The following is a 27,558-nucleotide window of genomic DNA, read 5'->3' on the forward strand; positions in this document are numbered from 1 at the left end:
TCTCCTGTTGCGGAGCACAGGCTCCGGACGCGCAGGCTCAGCGGCCATGGCTCACGGGCCCAGCTGCTCCGCAGCATGTGGGATCCTCCCAGACTGGGGCACGAAGCCCGGTCCCCTGCATTGGCAGGCGGACTCTCAACCACTGCGCCACCAGGGAAGCCCGATCATACGGTTTTTATTGTTCAAATTGTTAATATGGTGTATCACATTGATTGATTTGCATGTACTGAAGATTGATTTGCATGTACTGAAGATTGATTGATTTGCATGTACTGAAGTACATGCAATTGATTGCATGTACTGCATCCCTGGGGTAAATCCCACTTGATCATGGTGAAGGATCCTTTTAATGTGTTGTTGGAGTCTGTTTGCTAGTATTTTCTTGAGGATTTTTGCATCTATGTTCATGAGCGATATTGGTCTGTCATTTTCTTTTTTTGTAGTATCTTTGGTTTTAGTATGATGGTGATGGTGGCCTCGTAGAATGAGTTTGGGAGTTTTCCTTCCTCTGCAATTTTTTGGAAGAGTTTGAGAAGGATGGGTGTTAGCTCTTCTCAAAGTGTTTGATAGAATTCACTTGTGAAGCCATCTGGTCCTGGACTTTTGTTTGTTGGAAGAATTTTAATCACAGTTTCAATTTCATTCACAGTTTCAATTTCATTACTTGTGACTGGTCTGTTCTTATTTTCTATTTCTTCCTGGTTCAGTCTTGGAAGGTTATACCTTTCCAAGAATTTGTTCATTTCTTCCAGGTTGTCCATTTTATTAGCATAGAGTTGCTTGTAGTAGTCTCTTAGGATGCTTTGTATTTCTGCGGTGTCTGTTGTAACTTCTCCTTTTTCCTTTTTAATTATACTGATTTGAGTCCTCACGCTCTTTTTCCTGATGAGTCTGGCTAAAAGTGTATCAATTTTGTTTATCTTCTCAAAAAACCGGCTTTTAGTTTTATTGATCATTGCTATTGTTTTCTTTGTTTGTATTTCATTTATTTCTGCTCTGATCTTTATGATTCCTTTCCTTCTACTAATTTTGCGTTTTGTTTGTTCTTCTTTCTCTAGTTCCTTTAGTCTAAGGTTAAATTGTTTATTTGAGTTTTTTCTTGTTCCGTGAGGTAGGATTGTATTGCTATAAACTTCCCTTCTGCAACTGCTTTTGCTGCATCCCATAGGTTTTGGATCGTCGTGTTTCATTGTTATTTTTCTCTAGGTATTTTTTGATTTCCTCTTTGATTTCTTCAGTGATCTCTTGGTTATTTAGTAACGTAGTGTTTAGCCTCCATGTGTTTGTGTTTTTTACGTTTTTTTCCCTGTAATTGATTTCTAATCTCATAGCATTGTGGTTGGAAAAGATGCTTGATATGATTCCAATTTTCTTAAAATTACTGAGGCTTGATTTGTGACCCAAGATATGATGTATCTTGGAGAATGGTCCATGTGCACTTGAGAAGAAAGTGTAATCTGCTGTTTTTGGATGGAATGTCCTAAAAATATCAATTAAATCTATCTGGTCTATTGTGTCATTTAAAGCTTGTGCTTCCTTAGTCATTTTCTGTGTGGATGATGTGTCCATTGGTGTAAGTGAGGTGTTAAAGTCCTCACTGGTACTGTGTTACTGTTGATTTCCTCTTTTATAGCTGTTAGCAGTTGCCTTATGTATTGAGGTGCTCCTATGTTGGGTGCATATTTATAATTCTTATATCTTCTTCTTGGATTCATCCCTTCATCATTATGTAGTTTCCTTCCTTGTCTCTTGTAATATACTTTATTTTAAAGTCTGTTTTATCTGATATGAGTATTGCTACTCCAGCTTTCTTTTGATTTCCATTTGCATGGAATATCTTTTTCCATCCCCTCACTTTCAGTCTGTATGTGTCCCTAGGTCTGAAGTGGGTCTCCTGTAGACAGCATATACATGGGTGTTGTTTTTGTATCCATTCAGTGAGCCTGTGTCTTTTGGTTGGAGCATTTAATCCATTCACATTTAAGGTGATTATTGATATATATATATATGTTCCTATTACCATTTTCTTAATTGTTTTGAGTTTGTTTTTGTAGGTTATTTTCTTCTCTTGTGTTTACCACTCAGAGAAGTTCCTTTAACATTTGTTGTAGAGCTGGTTTAGTGGTGCTGAATTCTCTTAGCTTTTGCTTGTCTGTAAAGCTTTTGATTTCTCCAGTGAATCTGAATGAGATCCTTGCCAGGTAGAGTAATATTGGTTGTAGGTTCTTCCCTTTCATCACTTTATATATATCATGCCACTCCCTTCTGGCTTGTAGAGTTTCTGCTGAGAAATCAGCTGTTAACCTTATGGGAGTTCCCTTCTATGTTATTTGTCATTTTTCCCTTGCTGCTTTTAATAATTTTTCTTTGTCTTTAATTTTTGTCAGTTTGATTACTATGTGTCTCAGTGTGTTTCTCCTTGGGTTTATCCTGTCTGGGACTCTGTGCTTCCTGGACTTGGGTGGCTATTTCCTTTACCATGTTAGGTAAATTTTTGATTATAATCTCTTTAGATATTTTCTCAGGTCCTTTCTCTCTCTCTTTTCCTTCTGGGATCCCTATAATGCAAATGTTGCTGCGTTTAATGTTGTCCCATTTAATGTTGTCCCAGAGGTCTCTTAGGCTGTCTTCATTTCTTTTCATTCTTTTTTCTTTATTCTGTTCCATGGCAGTCAATTCCACCATTCTGTCTTCCAGGTCACTTACCTGTTCTTCTGCCTCTGTTATTCTGCTACTGATTCCTTCTCGTGTATTTTTCATTTCAGTTATTGTATTGTTCATCTCTGTTTGTTCTTTAATTCTTCTAGATCTTTGTTGAACATTTCTTGCATCTTCTCGATCTTTGCCTCTATTCTTTTCTCCGAGGTCCTGGATCATCTTCACTATCATTATTCTGAATTCTTTTTCTGGAAGGTTGCCTATCTCCACTTCGTTTAGTTGTTTTTCTGGGGCTTTATCTTGTTCCTTCATCTGGTATATAGCCCTCTGCCTTTTCATCTTGTCTGTCTTTCTTTGAATGGGATTTTTGTTCCACAGGCTGCAGGATTGTAGTTCTTGCTTCTGCTGTCCGCCCTCTGGTGGATGAGGCTATCTAAGAGGCTTGTGCAAGCTTCCTGATGGGAGGGACTGGTGGTGGGTAGAGCTGACTGTTGCTTTGGTGGGCAAAGCTCAGTAAAAGTTTAATCTGCTTGTCTGCTAATGGTTGGGGCTGAGTTCCCTCACTGTTGGTTGTTTTGGCCTGAGGCAACCCAACACTGGAGTCTACCTGGGCTCTTTGGTGGGGCTAATGGCAGACCCCGGGAGGGCTCATGCCAAGGAGTACTTCCCAGAACTTCTGCTGCTAGTGTCCTTGTCCCTGCGGTGAGCCACAACCACCCCCCACCTCTGCAGGAGACCCTCCATCACTAGCAGGTAGGTCTGGTTCAGTCTCCTATGGGGTCACTGCTCCTTCCCATGGGTCCCGATGCACACACTACTTTGTGTGTGCCCTCCAGGAGTGGAGTCTCTTTTTCTCCCAGTCCCGTCGAAGTCCTGCAATCAAATCCCACTAGGCCTCAAAGTCTGATTCTCTGGGCATACCCCTCCCATTGTTGGACCCCCAGGTTGGGAAGCCTGACGTGGGGCTCAGAACTTTCACTCTAGTGGGTGGACTTCTGTGGTATAATTGTTCTCCAGTTTGTGAGTCACCCACCCAGCGGTTAGGGATTTGATTTTATTGTGATTGTGCCCCTCCTACCATCTCACTGTGGCTTCTCTTTTGTCTTTGGTTGTGGGGTATCTTTTTTGGTGAGTTCCAGTGTCTTCCTATAGATTATTGTTAGCAGTTAGTCATGATTTCAGTGCTCTCATAAGAGGGAGTGCACGTCCCCATATCCTGCCATCTTGAACCATTCTCCTGTTCCTTTTTGATACACACCAACCGTGATTTTCCAATCTTGACTATAACTTTATTCCAAAAAATTACCTTTAGAGCCAGACAATATTTATCATTAGTTAGCCATTTCACCTTAAAATGTACTTATCTGTTTACTTTTCAGTTAGAAACAATACATGGATCTCAACCAGCCACAGGCAGCCACAGGGAGATGGGTGGATGGGGTAGGAGGTCGGGGGGTGGCAGCTAAAGAATGGGTGAATGGAAGTCTGGGAGAGGATGAGACAGGGTCAGACCCCAAGGGAAAGTCTTGTCTAAGCACAGGAAGAGAAAGGTAAATGGAGACATGTTGGCTTGGCTAGCCTGTGTAGTCAGACCCTCTGCGTGAGGAAGAGTCATGGACGTGCTCTGTGGGAAGGTTCAATAGTGAACATTGCTATCTGTGTCCTGTGGAGAACTGTGAAAGCAATGATTTATAATCTGACAAAAATAATTTAAACATATATAAGAAGCTCCTATCTGAACCACATATTCAGTCAAGAGGATTTGCAAATGAATGCTGTTGACAATTTTACCACCCTCCTCCATTCAGAGGAGGCTGATGGAAATCTTGTGGTTCTGGAGTTTTAAGGGAGATAATTCAGAAAGCATTCCTCTTCTGAGGAGACAATGAGCAGAAAGAAAAAAATCGATTCTATTATGGTCTGATGCTTCCTGTTTCCCAAGGTCTGGAGGGAAGGCATTTTTTCTGGGGAGTTCATGGGTGGAGATTCCAGCTGCTATCTTGGCCATGACCCTGAGGGAAACATGGTCACTCATTCATTTACTTTTTCAATAGTTAATTCATTCCCTCATTCATAACCCTTAAGATTTCTAGATTCTCATAGTCTGATCCCTATACTCATGCAGAGAAACAGTTCAAACAGGAGGGAAGGAAGGAAGGGAGGGAGGGAGAGAGGGAGGGAGGATAGAAAGAGAGAAGGAAGAGGAAAGAGGATTCCCAATTTATAATTAAATACAATTTTAATTTGGAAGAATTTTTATTTTTCAAACATGTTTCTTGAAAGATACCACCAACATCGCAAGTCTCAATAATCATCCTGTACTCCATTTCCTCTGTTTTCTACCACAGTTTTCTGAAATCCTGCACTGCTCTTGGATACCTCCTTCTCAAACAGAACACATCAAATGAAACAAATCTAAAACTCTCCCTTCTCTATCTTCACATCTCAGCCTCTCCCCATCTCTTTCTCTATCCTCTCTCACTAACTTCCCACACTCACCTCCCACCTTCTGATTTTTGTTTCTTTGTTCTGCCCAGTTTCCAAATCCAAAGGAGAAAAGCCTAGAAATCTGTTGATGGGAGGGGGCAGACAGAGGGAGAGGATAGTGGCCTCCCCCGGGAGTTAGGTCAGAGGCGGGATGCTTATAAGAGAATGTCTGACACTGTCCCATGTTCACTACATACCCTGGACAAAAGTTTTGAGATCCTATTCTGTGCCAGGCATCACGCCAGGCTCTGTGGACACAAAGGTAGCCAAAGTGCTGTCCCTGCCCTCCAGAAACTGAGCAATCTGCTGCAGCAGTCAGAAAGCAAACAGCAAATTACAATGCTCTGAGATAAAGTCTCTTCCAGATTTGAGCACAGAACTTCGGGGTCTCTGGAGGTGGGGGGTGGCGGATGAGTTCCCAGGAAGCATGGGGAGAACTTCTGAGTTGAGCTAACCTCTGAACCACGGTTATGCGGAGTTAGCCTGGTAGGGGTGGGGACGCAGAGGGGAGAGGAATAGAAGGACAGTTCTGCACACAGACATGTGAGGGACCCGAAGGATAGAGAGGTTTCCACTGAGGCCCTCGCATGGCCTTGCTCCCACAACTATCTCTTCTTTTCCATTGTCTCTAGCATATGCCTTTAGGCCCTACTCTCTCCACTTCTAATCAAATTCAAATTGTTCAAACAATGGCTGCTAATCCCCAAGAATAACTCCTCCCTCTTCCTGCTAAAGCCTATAAACACTCCACCCTGCTTCTCCAGTTAGAATCTCTGCCCAGCCTTCTCATGCCCTGCTACTCTAGAAAAAAACAGAGGCTCACAGTAATGGTGCTCTTGCTAGTGGCTGATTTTCTTCCATAGAGAACAGCACAGAGGCAGACCCAGGTATCCCATTTGGGTAACTGTGAGTATTTCTGTGTGGATGAGCCAAAACATTGGGGATGCAAACAAGTGTAGTGGGTGACAGGGTCTTTGAGGTGACCAAGAGACAGCCAGATTATGGGCAGCCTTGAAAACCATCTTCAGGATTTGAGGCTTGATACAGAGGACCGTGGATTCGTCTAAGGGATCCATTGAGGATCCATTAAAAAAAGAAGCAAGTGGCAGGAACTGAGATGTGGACCATTTATGGTTCTGAGAATGGGTTGCAGAGGAATGGAAACAGAAGCAGGGAGCACAGGTAGGAGGTAACTGAAGCTCTCCAGGTGAGAGAAGAAGGCATCTTGCCACTGCCTTTCCCCACCTGGTTGGTGAGGACGCCATCGGGGACTCTGGCCAAAACCTGCTTACGGTAGTTAGCAAGAGTGTCATCCTCGCTCCTTTAACTGTATAATCTTTATCTACCTGATTACACAGGAGAGGCCCTTTAATCATCAGCACTATGTATGGCACATGGTAAGTATTCAATGGAAGTTCATTGCCTGGAATTGAAATATTTTGGAAGCTACCAAGGCCTCAGGTTTATTTAGGTGAACGGCACTATGAAAATATATCATCCCCAGAACCTGAAGAGACTTGTATCTTTTCACTTCCTCTTGCTGTGATAAAGGAACATTACAATAGCAACAAAACTTTTCAAATCAACACAATGTTTTTGTGACAGTGTGCAATCCCAGCTTATGAAATTTTTTTTTTAGTTTATTAAGAGATGTTAAAAAAAAAAGTTACCCACATTTTCCAATTCTGCCACCATCTGGGCAAACAATGTAAATATTTACAAGCAAAGTCTTAAGGTGAAGATGTAGGTTCCGCAGTATTTTGAAACCTCATAGTGTTGCTTTTCACAATGGCCTATGGTTTCCTTCCATTGTGCTTCCTTACAAAGCCTTTGAACAAGCATGTGACACACTCAGGGAGCTTTAGCAGATGCTAAAACATTTTATTAGCTGATTTATTAAGCTATTGAGGGTCATTCTTTGAAAAATGGAGAGAGAAATCCAGACACAACGGAAGTTAGAAAAATCAGAAATCAACCTTTGGAACAATGGTAGCTAGTCACTTTTTTTCTCTTTGTTAACATACCAAGGTAATTCAAAACAGATTGATGTCTGTGTGAATGCTTATAGCCTTTTGTCTTTTCTTTCCAGTGAGGGAAGGTTCAGGAAAAGTAGAAGAAGAAGGAAAGAAAGAAAGAGAGAGAGAGAGAGAGAGGAGGGAGGAAGGAAGAGAAGAGAGTACAGTGGTACAGTGCCGTTGGCATATTTACAGGAAATACAAATTTAACTGGAACCTGCTTGTGATTTGTCCCTCTTTAGATCTGCTATTAAGAAGCATCTTTATTCCTACATGCAGCTAAAATTACATAGAAAAACTGAGTCACATGATAACACCCTTATCTAAACATCTTGATAGAAGGAAGATTGCCAAGAAAGGATGGCTTACGGTTTAGGTGGAGTGGGACAGGTCACTATGTGGCTGGATTTGAGGGGCACAGGGAAGGCATCTAAAAATTTCCTCATCAGATGGCTGGAAGTTAGCATCTATTCTTTCAGGTAATGCATTTACCTTCTCTGGGTCCCATTTTGAGATACAATTGGTCCTGGAAAAGTGAATGGAAGCAAGTCACTCCCCATTTAGTGTGAATGTGTTTTTACTATGTCCTCCTTAGGACAGGCAAACTAAAGCATGATGAGAAAACTGGGACCAGGGAACCAGAGGAGAGCTTGCAGGGTGATCAGATGGCCACTGCTTTCCACCTCTTCCCTGCAATTCTTCAGCGAAAGAAGAGGAGATCAACTACATTTACTTTACAATTTTCCCAGGTTCTGCTGTTGCCGAAGAACGTCGCAATCTGACTGTTAATTCACAGAGTGATTTCCCTTTACAATATATAAACCATAACATGTTAATAATTGGAAGGAAGTCTACTAACTGACCTTTTAGAATCCCACCAGATTATAAACCATCAAATATCTGATTGAAAACAGTCCACAATCTGGCTTTTCTTAAAATACTAAGTTTTATTTTGAACGTCCTTTTTATTACAAGAGCCACCTTCCATTAATATTCGCAAAGCAAAAAGGCGCTATCAGAGGAAACAGGAAGAAGCAGAAATTTTGTCAGCCAGATTGGCCTACCCTTGACTTTGTTGTGCAAAGTATGGGTTCTAAGAGGCCTGTTCATTTTGTGGGGGCCAAATCAATTGCTTATAAGCCTCTGCCATTTAAAAAGTCATGATGGGCAGTTCACGCTGCTCATTAACACTCAAGCAATTGTTGATATTTGTTCTGGATTTCAACATCTAATTAAAGCTGAGTGGCTAGATTTGCATACAATAAGCAATAGAAGTGACTTGCATCCTCAGTGTCGCAGGCATAATCAGCTTCACCATACAGCATCATTAAAACTTGCATGCTAATTATAGCTAATCGGTCCCTCTGAATAGAAGCCTTTTCATTCAGGATATAGACTTTCTTTCACAAGCCCAAATCCTGCTATTCATCTAAAAAGACCCAAGATGCCTAAGTCACCTTAAAAGAAAAATTGTTCAGGAAAGATTCTGTGTGTTTGTGTGTGTGTGTGTGTGTGTGTGTGTGTGTGTGTGTGTGTTTCCCCAAGATACAAAAAAATCTGGGTTTCTTTATTGAAAGGATTCAGATTCTCAGTCAAAGCAAAGGCATTTGTTTTAACCTGCTTATTAATTGTACTTGTTGGTAAAATGTGAAATTGCCCAATTAGAAATGAATAAAATAAGCATTCATAATTTGGGGGGATTAAACAAATATTATTAACAGATTAAATCCTGGAGTGGCCCTTTTGAAATTCTTCTCTAATTAATCCTAAAGGACCACATGAAAAGCGAAATATTGGACAGCTTTGATATGGAAAACCAAACTGGCCTTCTCCAAAATCAATGCTAAATACTATAAATCTAACGATCAATTGTCAACAGTCAAAAAAAAAAAAAGGCTAAAATAAATGCTGTATATAAACGGATTACTAGAGCAACACCTCATTTATTTTGTATTTAGAGGTCCCCTGGTTTGCTGCTGCATTAAACTGAGCCTGGAAATTTCTAACCACAGCAGCTCATACAGCAAGGCCAAGAGTTTGAGGTGTGGTCATTATTGTACCACCACCTTGGAAATAATACTAAGAAAGATTGAATAACCCCATGGCCCATAGTTTATTACCCACTGGGAAAGCTCAGCTATCAAAGAGATTTTAAATTAACACACATTTCTGGATATGATTTGTTTTGTAAAAAGAAAATTAATATCAGAGAGAAACGTGAAGTCAAGTAAACAATATATTATTTAACAGCAGAAATCGTTTAGACAAAAAAGTGTTTCAAGAGAGATTCCAATCCATTTTGCTCCATCCTGGTGCTTTCTCTTCTCTGCCTGCAACCTAAGAAGGAAAGTTGTAGATGATGCTTCTTTCAGACGCACCTTGCTCAGCCAGTGAGATGTAGATGGTGATGGCGCCCAGATTACATTTCATGTCTGGGGTAAGAGAGGAAACAAATGCAAGAGAAAAAAAAGAAAACGGGGAAAGAAAAAGCTCCTGGGGTAAAGAGGGGAATTTTGGGGGTGTGGCTAATAATTAGAGGCTTTGCTCAGTTTCAGTGCCTGGGTGGATCCTGATCTCTATCTCCTGCTTTCATTGTCCTTGGCATTTCCTTCTAAAAGAGTTTTAAGTCACTGACATATGAATTTATGACTTTAAAAACAACTAATGCATAACTCCGTGCCAGTACACAGATGATCTGATTTTCTGACTTTTTAAAAACCACCACCACAACAAATACAATAAAGTATCAAGTAAGGATCTCTCATATGTTGGCCCTTGGTCACAGTGATTCATCCGTCCCACAAGTAAATATAAAACTGCTCAAGAAATGGCACTTAAGAGTTCATCTATTTCTCCCTTCCTTCTACCTGTCACTGCCCCTCCAACCCCCTCATCCCCAAAGACTTTGTCTTACTGGACATTTTCTCCTCATTTATAGAAGGTTTACCTCTGATGTTTTTCTCTCCTTAACTTTGAATCCCACTAGTCTTCCTCTCTCCCATATTCCATTGTGCCTGAAACTTTTTATTAATAAAAAAATATGCAAGACTTAAAAAAATAAGGCAAAAGATGGGCAGCACAAGGCCACACAGGGGCAAAGACTCACTGAAGAATCATCTAGGAGAATGTGCTTTGCTCAACTCACTGATTACTACTGTGAAAAGATAGCAAACATAGTGAGGTTACATACTAATTTGTAGATTTTTATTCAGGTGAGACACAATGTGTATCTGGGAAAAATGATAATTCTAAAAATTATGCTTTATTGCTCTGTAGGAAATTAACTACTTTTATATCTAACCTAGCAATCTTATCTTAATATTCCTTTATTGAGTTGTCTATAAATATCTAGCTCCACGAATGCTCTTTGAATTGGTTCTATCATCTTGTTGGTTCTCTCATTAACTAATGAGGTGAACAAAATCTTTGACACTTTAATATTTATGTGAAAATCATAGTTTTAACGTTTTGAATATTATACTTTGGCAGAATCAATTTTATTTAGATACTTTTATTACTTATATTGTTTAATTAACTGGCTTTACTTTTCACTTATACAGTTGACCCTCCATCCCAAGGGTTCTGCAGCTGCAGATTCTACCAATCGTGGATCAAAAATATTCAAAAAAAAATTACATAAAGCTCCAATGAACAAAACTTAAATTTGACATGGGCAGGCAAATATCTGTAAAATATTCACCTTGTATTTACAACTACTTACATGGCATTTGCATTGTATTAGGTATTATAAGTAATCTAGATACGATTTAAAGTAGATGGAAGGATGTGTGTAGGTTATATGGCATTTTATGTAAGGGATGTGAGTATCCGTGGATTTTGTTATCTGTGGGGGGGTACTGAAACCAGTCCCCCTTGGATAGCAAGGGACAACGTACTGTGAAATTTTCAGAACCAAAGTCATTTATTTCTAGATCTGCAGTACCCAGCATGTGTTCCTGGCACTTAATAGGTAGGTTCTCAATAAATGCTGTTTGTGCATTGTTGAATTCAATATTATGACCACACTCATAAACCACTGGAGCATAGTCACCTACACTTGGTCCCAGAGGCTTATATTTGTCTTTCCTTAGTTTGGCATCTGTGTTACTAAATAGACTTTATTTTAACTCATGTTATATGACATAAAATGACATAAAACTCATGTTATATGACATAACCTGTCTCACCTGGTATTTCACATATATGTACATCCTAAGAAATACTCAGATGTGCAGTGCAGGCAGGTTTTCTTTTAACCCCTATATTTAATAAAATACATATAAATATATATACACACATATATATGTACTTTTTATTAAGTGTAAATTTAGATATATAATTATATATATACATAAAGTATCTACATTCTAGTCGAGAGCAGGAAAATTAACTAAAAGAAAGAAAAGAGGCCACACTGTCATCTACAGTATGGTTTCCACAAATTCTCCCTACATAAAAGCTGTTAATTCAATAATAAAACTTGAATTTGCTTTTTAGTGTAAAAAGCTGCTGAAGGCTTGTTCCCCACCTCCCTGGGCCAGAGGCCAATAAATTATAGTACTGAATATGAGATTGAAAAAAAAGTAAAGACAAGAAAAGCAAACATTGACAGCGGTAACCAAAATAGGTTTCAAATATTGTTAGGGAATTTCTGTCATTTCAAAATAAATCCAAGTCTACAATATCCATGTCGCGTCTCTAAAAATTCCATGGTTAATGAGGCTTCGAAACCCTTGTTTGATCAGTTTCTCATATCCTCTTACCATACATAATTCTTAGAAAGGATTTTTGCTGGCCAGAACAAGTATTTTATTATTCAATTGGTTTAAATTACTATAAACAGCCAGAAGTTTTAAATAATGGATCAAATTCATTTTTTCCCAGTTTGCTACTACACAATTAGGACCTTTGATCTTTTTTACTATTCTCCAATCACTAGACTACAGATGTAAAATAATACACATTTTATTTTAGATATTAATTATATACTTCATACTTGCTCAATAACTTTATCTTCCATGCATTCCACTCCAAATTCCAATGTCTCAGACTATTTACTTCAATAGTATAGCTCAAGTACTCCAGAAGAACTTTTCTAAAAGTATGGATAAAACCCCCAGACCTTCTAAAGTTCATGGTTAAAAAAAAAAAACAAAAGCAAAAACGTTGCATCCAAGCAGCATTACTTTATAAATTTTCAAATTCAAAAAAGAAGGTTATTAAGGGCTGTGAAAAACTCAATATAATAATGCAAATAAGATATTAATAAAGCAGAAAAAAACAACTAGTACTACTTTGAGGACTAAAAAGCTCTTTGATTCACTTTCTACTAAAACTGACCAACCCATCATTTCCAATAAAGTAACGGATGCCTAGCGAATGATCAGTGAGTCAACAATGTTGCTTACATGACATTAAGAAGCCAACAAAGAATTAAGCAAAAAACAAGTGGTTTCTGCCTAAGCACAAAACACGCAGGCACAAGTCAGTGTCTCAGGCTCCCACTTAACTTTTAGTGACTGTCGACTCACAATTCCAGTTACCATGTTTCCCATTCCATAGCATATAGAAATGCCAAATCATAAAGGCAAGCGAGAAAGCAAACCAATCTACTTTCTTGTCCTTGTACTATGCAATTCTGAAATCAAACATACTTGCCTATTTTAATATTGGAGCCAGGCAAAAGTAACAACTTCTTACTCCAGGAAATACATATTCTTGTAAAACATAACCATGAGCCAACTGAAACAGCCTGCTTATTAATACCAACGGCTTGATCATCAAGGCTTGCTTTAGATCTGTCCCCTCACTGTGCCCACCAGTCCAAAGCTATTATGCATTAACCTCTGCAAAACCACAGCCACTTCCCTGCCTTGTCAGACCCATCTTAAAATCACCCAGTTCATACCTTACACTGTACATAAACTCCCTGAATTTCCTCATTCGAAGCACTACCAAGACCATCAAGGTTACGGTCTCTCATCTTACAATAAGTTTAATAAACCCAGCTGTGCTTGATCAATAGATATTTCTGGTGGATTTCTGGAAGATTGACAGTCCAAACAGGTACACTGATAAGGAGAAGTAGCAACCACTGTGACAGGAAACATCTAAAACTTTACAAACCAAGCACAGGAACTTAAAAATATGTAAGAGTCCATGTCAACAATAGTCCTCTTTATTTCAGTAAACTCTCATAATGTACCTATATTAGAAGACAGAATAAAAATGAAGTTCATAGTGATAAATGATTGAGTCATTAATATAATCTTAAATCATCTTCAATATAATCTGTATAAGAAGACAGGGAAATGTATAATATATTTTACAGAGAGTTCTACCAAAATTAAATAATATTTTAAAAGTTTTGTCAAGTACCCAAATATCAAATAATATTCTAAAAGTTTTGACATGTCCAGGTTTTGGCTCGACTGTCCAGGTAATGTATTCTCAGGAGCTCCAGTCAGCTGAGGTACCACCATACTGTGTTCAATCAACTACCAGCTTCCGAACTGCAAAGGAATGCTGTACCTTGGCCCTAAATTCAAGGTACTATTCAAAGAATTCATGTTTTACAGTTGGCGAGTTAAGTCCACAGTCTTTGTAACCAGACAACAGAATTCTATCTTTACCTTCACAATTTTCTAGGCATGCAACCCTCAGCAAGTTAGTTAACTGTTCTGACCCTCAATTTCTTTGTTGAAAAGAAAAAAAGAGAGAGAGGTCTGGATCAAGATGGCAAAATAGTAAGATCCTGAGCACACCTCCTCCCACAGATACACCAAAACTAAAACTACAAACAAAACAACTATCTCAGAGAATAACTTGAAGACCAGCAGAACATATTTTCTACAACTAAGGATACAGAGAAAAGGCCATAATGAGATGGGTGGGAGGGACAGACACACAGTCTAGTCAGATCCCACACCCTGGTACAGCAACCCACAAAAGTGGGAGAGATGACCACCATGGAGTTCTCCGCTGAGGAGTAAGGGGTCCAAGCCCCACCTTGGGCTCCCCAGCCTGGGGAACCTGCACTGGGAAGACAGGTTCCCTTAATGTCTGGCTTTGAAAACCAGCAGGGCTTACATCCAGGAGGGATGGCAGGCTGTGGGAAACTGAGGCTTTGTTCTTGAAGAGTTTGTGCAGAAACTCACTCCCTCCAAGTCCCTGTGCAGAGGCAGCAGCTTGAAAAATAAGAAGGAGATCCACTGACTAATTTTAGGGCATGTGCAGGAGGGACAGATGTTTGGTGGAACTTTCTGCATGGATGGAATTGATAGCAAACACCATTTTTTTTTTTTTTCACTCTCCTTCCACCTAGCTCGCCTGGCACTGGTGGGTACCATTTCTATATCAACCTAGCTAACACTGTGTTCCCCTGAGGACTCACCTCACACAACCCACCTTCCCCAGCTGGCCCCTCCAAAGTGGCTCCTGCCCCACCCCACTCAGTGGATGGCCCTGGCTGGTATCAGCACTCTTCTGTAGCAGCTCCCATTCCAGGGGGCCAGCTCCTCATATCAGCACACCCATAGCAGTCATGGCCATATCTCTCAATCACCTTGGCTGGGGACCATCCCCACCCATCATGGCATCTGCAGCAGTTACAGACAAGCCACACAGGTAGATGGCTCATGGGCCATCCCTGCCCACCAGTGTGTTTGCAGCAATCATGGCCCAAGCACAACAGAAGGGTGCTTGCAGCCCAAATAGGGGACACCTGTGGAGCACCTGGCTCTGGTGACCAGTGGGGGATCATGCCACTGAGCCCCAAAGGACACCTTCTACATAAGGCTACTTTTCCAAGACCAGGTGATGTAGCTGATATACTTAACACATAGAAACAAACACAGAGAATTAGGCAAAAAGAGTAGACAAAGAGATACCTGCTAAACAAGAAAAAGATAAAATAATTTAAGAATTAAATGAAATGGAGATAAGCAATTTACCAGAAAAGTGTTCAAAATAATAGTCATAAAAGATGTTCACCAAACTCAGGAGAAGAAGGGATAAACTCAGAACGTCAACGAAGAGATAGAAAAATATAAAAGAGAACAAATCAGAACTGAAGAATGCAATAACTGAAATGGGAAATATACTAGAGAAAATCAACGGTAGGTGAGAGGATGCAGGATGCAGAATAATGGATCAGCAACCCAGAAGACAGGGTAGTGGAAATCACCCAACCAGATCTAGAAAATGAGGATTAAAAAAAAGAATTAAAAAAATGAGGATAGTTTAAAGGATCTCTGAGACGACATCAAGTGAACTAACATTCATATTATAGGGTTTCCAGAAGGAGGGGGTGGAGAGAGAAAGGGACAGAAAAGTGGAGTGGAGAGAGAAAGGGACAGAAAAACTATTTGAGGAAATAATACCTGAAAACTTCCCTAACCTGGTGAAAGAAACAGACATCCAAGTCCAGGAACACAAAGAGTCCCAAACAAGGTGAATCCAAGAGACCCACACCAAGACATACTGTGATTAAAATGTCAAAAGTTAAAGAGAGAATCTTAGAAGCAGCAAGAAAAAAAAACAACTAGTTACATACATGAGAACCCCCAATCTGCTGATTTTTTAGCAGATATTTTATGTGCTAGGAGGGACTACATCAAACTAAAAAGATTCTGCACAGTCAAGGAAACAATCAACAAAACAAAAGGCAATCTACTGAATGCAAATGATATATCTGATGAGAAGTTAATATCCAAAATATATAAAGAGCTCATACAACTCAACATTAAAAAAAAGCAATCTGATTAAAAAAATGGACAAAGGACCTGAATAGACATTTTTCCAAAGAAGTTGTACAGATGGCCAACGGTCACATGAAAAGAAGTTCAATATCACTAATCATCAGGAAAATGTGAATCAAAACCAAAGTGAGATACCATCTCATGTCTGTCATCAAAATGTTATCATCAAAATGACAACAAATAACAAGTGTTGATGAGGACGTGGAGAAAAGGGAACCCTTGTGTGTCATTGGTGGGAATGTATATTGATGCAGCCCCAATGCAAAACAGTAAGGAGATTTCTAAAAAATTAAAAAATAGAACTAACATAAGATCCACCAATGCCACTTCTGGGTATTTATACAAAGAAAACAGAAACACTAATTTGAAAAGCTATATCCACTCCCGTGTTCATTGTAGCACTGTACAACATCTAACATATGTAAGCAACCTAAGTGTCCATTGATTGATAAATGGGTAAAGAAAATGTGGTATATATATATATATATATATACACACACACACATATATACGTGTGTATACATATATATATATATATATATATATATACACACACATACATACATGCACACACAGTGGAATACTACTCAGTCATACAAAATGATATCTTGCCACTTTTGACAACATGGGTGGACTTAGAGGGTATTATGCTAAGTGAAACAAGGCAGAAAGAGAAATTCAAATATTGTATGATTTCACTTATATGTGGAATCTAAAAAACAAAATATAACAAAACTGCAACAGACTCATAGATACAGAGAACAAATTGGTAGTCACCAGAGGGGTGGGCAGTGGAGTGTTGGGCAAAATAGGTGAAGGGGATTAAGAGCTACAAACTTTCAGTTGTAAAATAATTAAGTCACAGGGATACAATGAATATAGTCGATAATATTGTAATAAATTTGTATGGTGACAGATGTTTACTAACTAGACTTACAGTGGTGATCAATTCATAATATATACAAATATAGATCAACAATGTTATACACCCAAAACTAATATTATATTGTATGTCAACTATAATTAAAAAAAAAAATACCAACCTCACAGAGCTATTGTGATGATTACAATGTAGAGTACTTAGCACCTTGTTTGTTGATGATGAAGAAACTTATTTTGTTTAATAAATTTATTTTTATTTATTTATTTTTGGCTGCATTGGGTCTTCGTTGCTGTGTGCGGGCTTTCTCTAGTTGCAGCGAGCAGGGGCTACTCTTCGTTGCGGTGCACAGGTTTCTCATTGCGGTGGCTTCTCTTGTTGCAGAGCATGGGCTCCAGGCACGTGGGCTTCAGTAATTGTGGCTCGCGGGCTCTAGAGTGCAGGCTCAGTAGTTGCGGCACACGGGCTTAGTTGCTCCGTGGCATGTGGGATCTTCCTGGACCAGGGCTTGAACCCATGTCCCCTTCATTGACAGGAGGATTCTTAACCACTGAGCCACCAGGGAAGTCCCAAGAAACTTATTAATACGTATATTAGCAGGTACTATCCTATCGTAAGTATCTGACATGTATGAACTAATTTAACTACTGTGATTCTACTTGTGGTAAAAATCTATTAATTTCCCTGGTCTACAGATGAGAAGAATGAGGCTCAGGATATGAAATCACTTGCTGCAGTGACACAGTCAGCAAATGGAGAGCTGAGACTCAAATCCAGGCAGTTTGCTCCACAGTCCCACTTGTCCCAATCGTGCTGCTAAGCAATGAATGATGTCAAAACTGTAGAGAATGAAAGTTTCAAGAAATCATTGCATTTGAATATCCACCAAGTTATTAATGATTCTACCTGACGCATCTTGATTTTTCTTTATGATGAAAAGTCCTGGAGATAGTTAATGGAATCTGTACTGTTTACCACTTTTTTGAACTGAAGAAAAAATGTAATCAATTACCTCTTAACCTGGCAAAATCCCATTGTTTTGCCTTACAAGGCACAGAGAGATAAACCATATAACCAGGTTAAAACTGTACATTGATGTCTGCGTTAATTATGTTGTTTCCTTGCAGGTGGAAGAAACATTTTTAAAAAAAGCATTCCCCCATGTTGGAACTAACGGAATGGGAGTATGATTGAAAAAAGAATACTGTTAGAGTCCTGTAAGTCATACCAAGGAAAATTTATCTGTGGATGGTACAGGATGGAGGATAGAGTGATCAATAAAATTTGAAGATAAGATTACCTTTGCGAATAAAATCACATAAAACTAACCTAAAATAAATGAAATTAGCCCTTGATAAAACAAAACAATCTAAACTAAGCTATAGCCTTTGCCTGGGCAGCTAAGGAATTTGAGGTGATAATCAAATTCTAATTATGGTGAATAGAGTGTGGCTATAGCCTCAGCAATTTTTTTTTTTTTTACTCTGTGGGAATAAAGATTGCAACCTTCAGCATGAAAAAGGAATCTAGAGTGTAAGACTGCATCAGTTTTGTACAGAATTCTACAGTGCTGTCCCAGGGGAAGGCATGGCCTCACCCACGGTCACGAGTGTCCAGCTCAGGGGACGTCCGCGGTTACAGTTCAGGTGGTAACCTCCATGTTCACAACTCATGTGAGTGTTCGCTGGCTTACAAACCGTTGGAAGCGCTTTCTTGCATTGTAGTTAACCTTATCATAATTTAGCTTTGCACACAGATTAGACATTGTGAAATAATATTATCTCACAAACCTAAAGTTGCTGGAGCTGCTGTGTAGCCAAGTTTCTTATTATAAATCAACAAATCAATCTTCTGGCCTACAGACCAGGGGTCAAGAAACTTTCACTACGAAAGATCAGATAGTAAATATCTTAGGCTTGGGGATCTTGCAGTCTCAGTTCCAACTACTCGATTTTGCTATCGTGGTACAAAAGCAGCCAAAAACAATACATGAACAAATGGGTATGGCTGTTTTCCAAGAAAACTTTATTTATACAAACAGGCAATGGGCCAGACTTGACCTACAGGCTAGTATTTGGCCAAGCTCTGCTACAGACCATCAGGATCTCGTGACAGTGCGGTTGGCAGAATACTGGCCTCCCAAAGACATTCATGTCCAGCCCCCAGAACCTGTGAATATGTCACCTTACATGGCAAAAAGGGCTTTGCTGATGTGATTAAGTCAATGATTTGGAGACAGGAAGATTATCCTAGATTATTCGGGTGGGCCTAATGCAATCACAAAGGTCCTAACGGAAAAGACGGAGGCAGGAAAGTTAGATTGAGAGAAGGAAACATGAGGATAGAAGCAGAAGTTAGAGTGATGAGGCCTTTAGAAGCTGGAAAAGGCAACAGACAGATTCCCCTCTAGAGCCCCCAGAAGGAACTCTAAGCCCTGCCAACACTTTGATTATAGCCTAGTTATAGACCCATTTTAAACTTCAGAACTCCAGATCTGTAAGGTAATGAATTCATGTGGTTGTAAGCCACAAAGTTTGTAGTAATTAGTCACAGCAGCAGGAGGAAACTAATACATTGGGTTAGCATGGGTCTGACTAGGCCTCTGCAAACTTGGAATGTGTGAGAGGTTGTCTATGTCTGCTTGGTTAAGCTGTAACTATGTTTCTAGAATCTTTGCCCTGTGTTGTTTACAAGTTAGGTTTGAAACGCAGAGGTGAAGTAGTAGCCATGACAATCTGAAGGTTGTAATGGTGAGATGCAGTTACAAACTAGCACAGAGGGGCCCATAAGTTCCAGGTTGCTGTCACTCTCCATCAGTTCCTGAGCCAGTTGACCCATCATGGCCCCAGGACAACCACAGGTGCTTAATGGTGGTCCTACAGGGGTGACAGTCACATAGAAGCCCAGCGTCCCATGGGATTCCTACAGACCTCTTCACCATCCTATTTTGGTGACTGGACATGCTTGGCTTATCAGAGTAACTGGTTTGTGACTCCTCTGAGCCTTCAGCTTCCCTCAGGGACCTTCATTTTCCCAGATCCTCCCACATGGTTTAAGTTCTAATTCCTATATAAATCCCTTACACCAAAATGTATAATGGCTCTGCTTCCATGACTGATTCCTGACTGGTACAAGATATCTTAACAAGAGCAAATGTTGGACCCACAGATCCAGAGAAAAAATGTGCTGACCATGTCAAAGTGACACCATGTGTGAGACAGGCCCTGGGGAGCAGCCAGCCTCTCCAGATAGCATCCTTCTCTGTGACTCTGGCTACAATGGCCTGTAGCCATTGTACAGGTCTACAAGTTCACATGCAAGAGCATTGGGAGGAAGGGGAAACAGGGATCTGGATCCAATCTCAGCTCTACCAGCTCTTGCCCAGATCCTGGGCAAGTTCCTTAATTGTTCCAATGATGTTTGCATGTCCAAAAAACGAAGGAGTGAGTGGTAGACTTTTCACAGTGGTAGACGTTTCACTTTTCACAAATATTTGGTACCTTTTCCCTGAGGAAAGATCATACTTCCTTGTCTCCCTGTCCTAGTAAACGTAGGTAGGGCCATATGACTGGTTCTAGTTAATGAAATGTGAGGGTAAGTGATGTACAGAAGCTTTAAGAACTGTCTTCTCTCTTTCACTTCTGCTGTGGTGACAGGCACTGTTCTAGTGAGAGGCACCCATGTCAGCCAGGTCCCGGAGGGAAGGTGAGCTTTCAGGGGAGCTGCAGCCACCCATGATGAACACACAGACTGGATGAGAACTCAACACGTGTGGCTGTAATCCACCGACATGCTGGGAGTCACCTAACCATGACCCAGGCAATCCTGACTGTCTCAGGTATATTCCTTCTAGGTGATCTCAAACACTCTGATTTGTAGCAAACTTCAAGATACGTTTTTAGATTAGCAATATATATGTAATTTCACTTTTCAAAATGCCCATAGACATAAAACAGAAGCCTAGTATAACGGCTTAAAATTAATTCAGAAATATATACAATAAAATAATCTTTACATTAGTCCTTTATCTACATGGTGCCTGAAATCTACATAATATAGAAATCTACATAATACTTCAAATGACTGAATCTTGAAATAAGAGACTGAATTGACAAAGTTAGTCAGGGCTGCCCAGACACCATTAATGCAACCTCTTACAAAAGACTAGCTAATTATTTTTCCTTTCTACTGTCTTCTTAATATCACTTCCTGCTTTGAGCTGAAGAATTCATACTTGGGGCTTATCAACCTCAAACAGTAACAATTCAGAGACATTTAATTAACTGTGTACTGGGTAGTTGTATTTTTTAGGTTGTTACCTGTAACGTTCTTAATTTAAAAATTTAGAGTAGTATCTTGATATCTAAGACTCAATCTATTAAATTGAAAAAAATAGCAGATTAGCACTACCTTTTTTCTTTTTTAAAATAGTCACTTGGAAATAAAGATGGTAAAAAAGGAAACAAGATAGGAGGAAGGGAGGGAAAAGGACGAAATGTTTAAAATATCACTGAGAATAAGGAAACTATGTGCAAATCCAACTTTTCCCAACCTTCGCAAAGAACGTCTCCTCTAAAGTTGGTGTTGACATTCCATTTTACTCCAAAGAACTTCATTAAGGGTTACAGAAGACACCGTTTGTTTTATGTTCTTTCTTGTTGTCTTCTCCCTTCTCAGCCTAAAATGCTCAGTAGTGCCAAGTGTGCTATTGCACTTCATGTATATTCAGTGAGAGTTCGCACTAGGAAACGTTTAAGTCTGAGGTTTTCTAACCAAGGAATGAACAAAGACATGGCTTTATTGTTGATCTAACTTTGTCAATTTCCAGCAAATGAAAACATGGCAGCTTTTAAATGGCAGGGGAATCTATTTTGAGGTGGTTAAGTAAACATAACTTTGGATATTGTACTCAGCCCTGTTTTGACCCCTACTCCTTATTTCAGAAACCTAAAACAGTTCCTGATTTCTTTCCAACTGAAAATTAAAATTCCAATCTCTGCCCTCCCTTACCTAAATGCCTTCAGTTCTCACAAAGCAGGAAATTTTCTCACTTTCTGTGGGAAAAATTGTTTCTCACAATCTCTTTAAAATAATCATCAGGTCTTGATACTTACAAACGAAGCTTTTAGAGATTAATCATTCATTTATTCATCCCACACTCATTCTACATTTACTGACTGCTTGCTATGTGTCAATATGCCCAATAATGGATGTTAGTGGTGAGTGAGACAGACCCTGTCCCTACCCTCATGGAGCTTGTGGTCCAGGGAAGAAGAAAGAAATATTCAAATAATCATACAAAGATAAATGTAAAACTTTTCCCTGAGGAAGATGACTAGATGAAGAGGGTAGATAACCCAGGTGAAGCAGGAGGGAAGAACTTTCAAGACAGAGAGGGTGGCATATGCAAAGGTCCTGTGGCATATGCAAAGGCATCATGACATAAAATGTTTAAAATATAAATAAGAAGGAAAAGAATAACGGTTCCTTCTTATATTCTTTTTTTTTTTTTTTTTTTAATGGTACACGAGCCTCTCACTGTTGTGGCCTCTCCCGTTGTGGAGCACAGGCTCCAGACGCACAGGCTCAGCAGCCATGGCTCACGGGCCCAGCCGCTCCGCGGCACGTGGGATCTTCCCAGACCGGGGCATGAACCCGTGTCCCCTGCATCGGCAGGCAGACTCTCAACCACTGCGCCACCAGGGAAGCCCCCTTCTTATATTCTTACATTCATTCTGACATTTACCTTCATCCTTTGATTCATTAACTTACTGTTTCGGAAGAAACTATAATACCATGTTAGGCATTCATGATAGTCAACCATAAATTAAATTAACATGATCCCAATAAAAATACCATGAAGGTCAGAGTAAACAAAAAGTCGATGCCAATGGAGCTCACTGAAATCATGGACTAGTGCGGCAGACAGACAAGGGAATCACCGATGGGAGACAGCACAAATGGTGCCTCACATTCTCTGCATAAGGTGCTATGGGGACACATGGGCATCTAAATCCTGCCTGGGGCAGAAAGCACCAGTCAGGGGACTCTTGTCCTAGGCAAAGTGTTCCTGAAGCTGAGTTGTGGAGGGCTAGTTGAAGCGGGTGGGGGATTAAGAAAGGTAACCTTGGCAGAAGGAAGAGTTCATGCTATGGCATAGAGGCCTGATGACCTTCTCAGACCTTCTATGGTGTGAAAAATTTGAATATGAAGTAGGGGTAGATGAGTAAGAGGTTGGCAAGAGCCTTAGGAGAAAAGCCTAAGGTAGGGGTTCCCAAATGTTTCAGCTCACAGCACCCTTAGTGTTTCAGTCATTTCTTCATGCTTTCCTTAGGCAAAAAGAAATGCCTAAGGGTTTCCTTTCTTCAATAGCTGGGTGCAAACAATGTAAGTATTTGTGTACTAACAACTCAGTAGCCATTTGAAAAACTAATACGCATAAAGTGAAAGGAAACATAATACTTTGATTTCGCTCTTAAATAACCATAATTATTTGCTAATGGAATGGGGCTCCTGTTGGTACAGCACAAGTCCTTAAACTTTGGAACTGGTTTGGACTCTGCCACCCACATTTCCTTTCCACATGATTTTTCACTCAGTGTTTCCTTTTAAATCACAATAATAGTCAAAAACTCAGCTTGGTAACCATAAGTTGGTTTTCTACGTACACCTGAAGCTAACACCACATTGTAAATCAACTATATTTCAAAAAAAATTTTTTTAATTTTAAAAATTTTTTAAATAAAATTTACTTAAAAAAAACAGCTTGGGAGTAACACGGCATCATAGAAAGGAATGTTGCATAATTTTGAAACTGTGCATTATCTGAACCTAATAGTCTACATGGTGCCCAATAGATGTTGATTATCTGTATTTCTTTCCAAATTTTAAAGTATCCTGCCCCACCCCTGTGAGTTTTCTATGCTGTCCTGGGTGCCTGGGGCATCAAACTTGCCTGTAGTTTAGGAAGTACAAGCTAAGGGAATTGGGCTTCATCCTGCAAACTATGGGGACTCTTAAGGGTTTCTAATTAAAGGGAAGGGAGGTATGCAATGGTCAGGTGTGTGTGTGTGTGTGTGTGTGTGTGTGCATTAAAGATGACTGGCAGGATGTGTAAAAATCTAAAGTAAAACTTAAAAAAAATAAAACTTCAAGGAGACAGCTCAGTGGTTCAGCTGAGAAGTGATGGGAAATGGCAGCTGGGATGGAGCAGAGTGGACAGTGCAGCACAGGCTCTCGGATGCCTCTCTGCCCCTGGCTCTCTCAGACGTCCTCTGAAGATCATTTCCATCCACTCTGATGGCTTCCGAGTCTCCGTCTGAGGCTGGTCTCTGGCTATAGGAAGTACTCACTGTGCGAGGGGTAAAGGGTAGCAGAATATGCCACCCCAAAATAAGACGATAGGAGCTCAGGGCACGCCAGCCCAAAATACGTCACTTTGGTATACTGACTGTTTTGAGTTGTCTGCACTTTAAAAACAGCAAATGCAGGGAGAGCCTTTCTCTGACATTCCTTATCTGCCTAAAGAGAGATCCTCCAAAGAAACTCAAGTGTCATCGATCCCCTCCCCGGGAGTGTCATCAACTAGTGAGGATTGACCCTTATCACAGGACAAGACCTGAAATTGACACCACTGGCAAACAAACTCTGTTACAAACTATTATCTCTCGCACCGAGTCTTCTAAGGTCTGTTAATCTTTCCCCCAAATCGTTTACTCTCCCCTAAGAGACATATGTACACCCACTTCTTCCTCTATTAAGATGGTACTTACGCTTGAATTCTAAGCCACTTCTCTGAGTCGCTCTCTGGGTAATTCCCATGTATATATGGAGTATATGTGTTAATAAACTTTTGTTTAATTTTCTCTTGTTAATATGTTTTTTATTACAGGGGTCTCAGTCAAAAACTCAGAAGGGTAATTTTCTTCCCCTAAAGGGGCAACCTCGAACAAGAAGGGGTGGCAGGTTTGGAAGATAAATACCCCAGCTTCCTTGTCATTGGCGGGACAATTCTTCCTTGTCATTGGTGGGTTCTACATGGTTTCTCAGAGATTCCACAGCTAGACTGCTTATTGATACACCCTTTATAGGTTTTCTTCCTTCCCATCTCATTTCCCTGCTCCCTCATGGTGCTTCCTGGGAAATATAAACTCCCCAATAAATTCCTTGAACCCAGATACTTGTCTCAGAGTCCGCTTTAGAGAGAACACAATCTAAGACAAGGATATGAGAGACATTAGGGAGGTCAAACACGCTGCAATCGATGACTCACTGGTAGGAGAGAAGAGAAGGAGAGAAAAGTCTAGAACGGTTCCTGGATTTCTGGCTGCATCTCAGGGCTCATGTCAGTGACACGCACAAAGGCATTGGCTAAAGAAGTTCAAGAAGCTTATCCTAGACACACTGAGACTGAGTGGGCTGTGAGACACACAATGGAATTTTCCTTTCGTAGTTGGATACTTGGTCACGGAGATCAAGAGAAAGGTCTTAGCTGGAACTGTGATTTGGGAATCAGGGACATGTAAGCAGTAATTGAAGCCCAATCACCAGCAAAGTGTTAGGGTTTGACTGATGCAGGTAAGGAAAGACATATTGCTGTCCATGAAGAGCAGAGGGTGAATTAGTAAAGCCACAGAGGGCTTAAGCCAGAGAGGTGGTCACAAAGACTCCTAAGAAGGAACGGCCAAGTAGGAAGGAAGAGAAGAGAGGAGAAAGTTGTTCTGGAAGCTAAGAAAGGCAAGAGTCCTAAAGAAATGGTCCTGGTGGCAAGTACTGCAGTGAGCTCAAGTTAGATAAGGGCAAAAAGGGCAGGGAAGACTGTGTGATAACCACACCTGGGAAGTTGCTGAGAGCAGCCCTGAGGCAGAGTTTCGAGGAGACACACACACCATGGTGGCCTAGAGGAATGAACTGACCTCACTGTGGCTCTGCCTGGAGCGCTAGGGTGAGCTCACATCCTTCCTCATTTAAACAAGCAAGCGACAGCATGTGAAACCCTCAGAGGGTGGTGTTTGCAGTCCATTCAGTGGCTGTAGACTTTGCTGCAAAGGTTCCAAAGAGAATATTGTTTTTGTTGTTGTTGTTGTTCTGTTTTTCTAAGTCTCAACAAAGCTCTTCTGGTATCAGGTGAGCAGTCACACAGGCAGGGCACTGTGACCAGGGGTACAAAGAAATGGAGAAGAACCAAATGAAGCTTCTGTCCATCAGGGCGTTTCAGCCCAGTAGGGCAGTTATTATACAACTGGTACTAACATGTAAAGTAGATAGTGACAGATTCCAGCAAAAAGCCCCATTTCTCTACATCTCTCCTGTGCTTTCCATTCTTTAAAATGAATTCTTTTCTGTGAGTTTATAACTCTTCCATAAAGCTCTTCAGAGCGAGCGTCCTGAGAGGCATTAACTGTCCCTGTGACTTTTCCCACGACTGGACATAAAGATGATTTTCATGCAAACCTTCTTTTTCCAGTTACAAACACTGAGGCCTGTGTTCTTCTCTATGCAGTGGATTCCTGTATGTGATTTAGATTCTATAGCATTTTCCAGTTTTATTTGGTTCTTACAACAATCTTCTGATATAGGCAGGGCAGGGTTTTTCTTTTAATTAATTTTTTATTCCTATACCATAAAATTCACCATTTTAAAGTATGCAATTCAGTGCTTTTTTAAAAAAAAATCATTTTCACAGAGTTGTGCAAGCATCATCATCATCATCTGATTCCAGAACATTTTCATCGCTCCAAAAGGAAGCTCCATGCCCATTAGAAGTTACTTCTCATTCCTCCCTCATCCTCTATCCCCAACCCCTGGCAGCCATTAATCTTCTTTCCGTCTCTATGGATTTGCCAGCTCTGGACATTTCATATAAATGGAATCACAAGACGTGGCCTTTTGTGACTGGCTTCTTTCATTTAGCACAGCATTTTCAAGGTTCAGTCACGTCACAGTCTGTAACAGTATTTCATTCGTTTTATTGTTGAATAATATTCCATTGTATGGATGGACCATAATTGTTTATCCATTCATTAACTGATGGGCATTTGGGTTGTTTCCACTTTGGGGCTATTTAAATAATGTCACTATGAACATTAGTGTACAAGTTTTGTTTTGTTTTGTTTTGTTTTGCGGTACGCAGGCCTCTCACTGTTGTGGCCTCTCCCGTTGTGGACCACAGGCTCTGGATGCACAGGCTCAGCGGCCATGGCTCACGGGCCCAGCCACTCCGCGGCATGTGGGATCCTCCCGGACCAGGGCACGAACCCGTGTCCCCTGCATCGGCAGGCGGACTCCCAACCACTGCGCCATCAGGGAAGCCCCTAGTGTACAAGTTTTTATGTGGACATATGTTTCCAACTTTCTTGGGTAGATAGCCAGGAGTGGAATGGCTGGGTCATATAGCAACTCTATGTTTAACTTTTGGGAACTCCCAGACTGTTTTCCATGTCAAATGTACCATTTTACATTCCCACTGCAATGTATGAGGTTTCCAATTGTTCCACGTCCTCACTAACACTTATTATTTTCCATCAATATGATTAAAGGCAGATTTTATTATCCCCACTTCACAGATAAAGAAGGATGGGACTGCACAGCAATTAATTAGAAAAGCCAGGACTCAAATATTAGTTTTCAAATTCTTAGGCCAGCTTTCTTCCTGTGATACCACAAAGTCACTTTGAAACCATATAAACATTAAGATGTTATAAAGGCATAGTGATGCTCTTAAAAAAGCTCAGGTGTGATAACTCAGGGAGTGATGTGA

At 40.3% G+C, this 27,558-nt stretch overlaps 1 pseudogene across 1 annotated transcript in view; it reads right to left on the reverse strand.

The window, feature by feature from the left end:
• LOC309973445 (ADP-ribose glycohydrolase MACROD2-like) overlaps positions 1-27,558 on the reverse strand; it is a 794,489-nt pseudogene that overhangs the window by 742,146 nt on the left and 24,785 nt on the right. The window lies entirely within an intron of this gene.

Source organism: Leucopleurus acutus (genome assembly GCF_964270905.1).
Source record: "Leucopleurus acutus genome assembly, chromosome: 16".
NCBI lineage: Eukaryota > Metazoa > Chordata > Mammalia > Artiodactyla > Delphinidae > Leucopleurus > Leucopleurus acutus.